We start from the raw sequence: 4196 nt of genomic DNA on the forward strand, positions 1-4196 counted from the left end.
CCACTATGTGCATCAGATGTCCCTAATGCATAATCATGTTTCTTGGGAGACGTGGGACAAGAGACTGACATGAGAGGAAGCCTCTACCTAAACACTTCCAGACTTCATCACCATTAATAAATCAACCAACACAGAGTCCCCAAGAGAAAATGAAATAATATTATCTTTTTCTCTAGTTGAAGAAATCAACACAGAAAAGCTAAGTGCTTTTGCTTCACGAGATGTCCAAAGAAAACGGAGAGCCAAAGGGCAGGTCTCTGTTGCTGATCGGCGTGGACAGACACCACGTAGCTTTACAAGCTCTGCAAACCTCAGAAGTAGATATTTTCCTCCACGCTGAATACCGCAGTGTCAGGACTAATTTAGCAAAAAGGATCTGGATTGGGGAGTTTAATATAAATTCACATATCTCCACAAAACACTCAACCTAGCCTTGTACTCTAAATTGTATATCACAAGACTCTTTTGCCCAAGAAAACTGAGGGATTCCCAGAGTCTTGCAAAAGAGCACTACAGCTGCAGCAAGGCAATGCAAAAGACCCTTTCCAGTCCTCTTCCACAAGCCTAAAGATCATCCTCTGACAACAAGGTCATCTATCTCAGATTAAGGTTTATTATTTTTGTGAAACTCGGATCACTCAACACCTGGAGGCAATTTCCTAAGCATCTGCATTTTTACAATGTGAAGCCAAGGTGGGATGAAAGGGCAAAACCTAGTCAGCTCTCAGAAAACCTGGCACTCCTGGGCTTTGCAAGCTTGCTTTAGCAGAGTAATGTAATGTTGTCCTTTGCGTGGTATTCGTGAAAAATTTCTCATTTAAATGAAGCAACACTGGGGTTGTGATTTTCTCTTCACTACCCAGAACACATATATTTTAGAAATTTTCAGTCACACTTTATCCTGGCCTTTGAAATTCCTGTTGTCATAAAAAGTGGATGTAATACCGAGAAGCAGCACTATGAACAGTGGATGCAATTATAATAGCAAAGTGTACAGAGCCCCACAGGCTGGCCATCGCTCATTCCTGACCCGGGCCCGCTTACAGTTTTTTTCCTTTAAATTCTACAAGTAACATGTAATTGGATTTTCCTTCCTCCCTACCACGTCCCCACAGGTTACAGCGAGTTAAATGTCCTTGAAGAAATAAAAGCATTTGCTGAATTTAAATTTGCATTTCACATATGTTTTAAATTTAAAAAGACAGACAAAGAAAATGACACCCTAGAAAATGATATATTGGTCTTAATTAAGATGATTATAAAGAAACAATTAGAATACTGCTCTGATGTGTCCTATTCAAAGCAGACAGAGGTACCAATATCAAGGGCTGCCAGTGTTGATTTCCATGCTTTGTATTACTCTTCATTGTATCATTCTGGATGCTGAGACTGTGTCACTGTGAGATGGTATGGCATTTTTAGAGATGGCCATGGATGGCTTGTGTCTGCAAAGAGGGACAGTGCTGGTCTCTATTTGTTTTTATTGTTTTTATAGCGTATAGAAAGCAAAGGTGGTAACAAAGCCCTGGGTCATATCTGCCCTGTTACCAGTCCCTGCAGAGCAGTGACCGTGAGATGGATGTGCCATGATGTGAGCATTTCCAGCAGAAGAAACGAAGGGGCAGTAGTGAGAAGAGACAAAGGCTTGGCAAACGACTGGGGATGAGTCTTGACTGGGCGTATTCAGCTTGCCAAACTGAGCCCAAACACCTCACCTGGCATCTGCCAGGATGTGTCCGTGTCCACTCTGTGCTCAGTCTCTCAATGGACGTGTCAGGCAGAGGAGCCTGACTCAGAGACCTCTCCTCTACCCCACTGTTGACCACCTGCCTGGTTCTGGGACCACCCATCACCACTCTGATCCTCTGCTGGCCTTCATCCTCATCTGCTTGCCTTTGTATCACTTTTGATGTGTGCTGCTAAGCTGTGTCCAGTTTTGAGCCATGCCTCCTGAAGATGGGAGCAGCCCAGGCTCAGCCTCCCATTCAGAACCTGGGAAGTTACATGGCACACTGCGTGCTCCGCTTTGAGCATTGCTTTCCTGGTCACAGCAGCAAGCTTTAACAAAGTGCTTTGGATGAGCAGTACTTTATTAGAGAGAAAGGGTGTGAAACTGAAGGAAGCATTAGCCTGGGAAAGCTGAATTAACAGCCAGCGAGCCCCATCTGTGCTCCTAGGCACGGTTATTAAGGAATTACCCTGGACCCAGCCCTCTGCCCGCAGCAGTGACGGTGCCAAAGAGACGGCTGCCACCCTCCTCCCAGGTCATGCTCCCCTTGTGGCGTGCCCACACTCAGGGCATTTCCTTGGGGTGGCCAGTTAGGCCACTTCCAGGGCTGTGACTATTCCATGGACAACAATCCCAGCTTCATTCCTGGCAAAGGAGGTCCCCACGGAGTCCCCAGGCTAGGCAGATGCTCCCAGTTGCCACAGGACAGTGTCCAACAGCCTTCTCGTGTGCATCAGTTGTCTCGTACTACGTGCTTCCACTTGAGCAGGACCTAAAAAATGTAAAGCTCCTAGCTGTTACTGATGTAATTAACAATGATGATGGCTTCAATACAATGCTGCATGGTTCCTGCCCCAGGGGACTGTACCTCTACCAAATGGCCAAAAGTGAATGGTGTGCAAACAGGAGGGTGAGCTAAAAAAATCCTGTAGGTAGTGAACCCCCATGAAGGTGATGGAAAGGGGTGGTGGTGAAGCCCAAACCAGATGTTTAGATGTCTGAAATGTGGGCAGAACTGCTCCCGTGAGTGCCTCTCCTGACTGTCAAGGAATGTCCACCAGCAGTTCAGGTGCAGGAGCCCACCCTGCAGGCATCAGCACTTCAGTGTGTCTCTGATGCTCAGGAAAAGGGATATGTGCTCAGATATAGGGGGGATCACAATACAGAAGAAGGAAAGGAAACACAAGGAACATGTGTGAAAAAGATGAGGAAAGCACATGGCATGAGATGTCAGGTGCATTGCATTAGAGATGATGATTTTTAAAAACCAAAACAACTCAAACACAAAAATCCTGCCCTGGGTGTGTGGGTGAGAAGGCCTCCCTCCTCCCTCAGGTGGAAATGAGGTTTTGGGACTTTGCAGTATCAGGCTGGGAGTTTCACTGGAGCTTTGTGTAGGTTCTTCATGAAGTCCTCCTATTTAAATCTGTTTCTTTATCACCAGAAGAGCCATTCTGGGCAAATCCTCTGCTGCTTCCTTGTGTAAATGAGTGTGATGAGCTCACTCATGTGCATGGGTCCTGTATTGCTTAAAGACGAACAATGTAGGGGAATAAAAGTAGTACTACAGCCATATCTTTCTCAGATTCTCATTTCCTGATTTCTCTTTGCTATCTACGTGGGAGGAAAGCAAGTGAGATCTTCATCCTTTCTGGCTGTGAGGCAACTAGTTTCTCCTTTTAATTGTGACTTTTTGTTTTGTTTTGTTTTGTTTTTGTTTTTGTTTTTGCCATGAATGGTTTAACTTCTACCCAGGTTGTCCACAGCATCTCCCATGGCTTCTCAAAATCTTTGAGAAATGCAATGTGTTATCCCTGCAGGGGCTCCCGATCTCCCACATTGTGCTACCTCTGGAGAATACTCCCATGGAGATAACTGTGATATCAAGTGGCTTTGTAAATCATAGAGGCTCTAAGCAAGCATGCTCACTGCCAGTCCCCACTGCATCGCCATGAGGACGGACAAACAGACAGCCCGTTGCCCCTGCCAAAACTCTCCCAAGGGGTAAAGGTATCGGTCCCCACTGCCCCAGCATGGCAGCTTTGTGGGGAGCAGCTGATTCATTCACCGCCTCTGGGGCTGCTTCTTTCCTTTGTGGAATGTGAAAGAAAAAGAAATCACCCCACACACCCTCACAGCAATTAGGGAAGGTAAAACGTTTCCCAAAATCTTCTTTAACTGAAGATTTCAGTTAATCTGCACCAAAATGACTTGCTAGAACATGTATATCCGCTTTGGTGGGGAAAAATGGGGGAGATTTTTGCTTGATTCAGGAAATATTTATTCTGCCAAGGTAGCTTAGTAGGTCAGGGACAGGGACCTTGGACTAGAACAGAATTCACGTAACATTTCCACAAAGAGCTGGACATTAGGACACAGGCTCGACCTTTAGTCTGCCTTGTGGTGCTGAGTATAGAACAAAACATTTCCTGTTAGTGTGTGGTTGAATGAATAATTAGAGGGAAAA

Source organism: Cygnus olor, chromosome 3 (genome assembly GCF_009769625.2).
Source record: "Cygnus olor isolate bCygOlo1 chromosome 3, bCygOlo1.pri.v2, whole genome shotgun sequence".
Taxonomy (NCBI): domain Eukaryota; kingdom Metazoa; phylum Chordata; class Aves; order Anseriformes; family Anatidae; genus Cygnus; species Cygnus olor.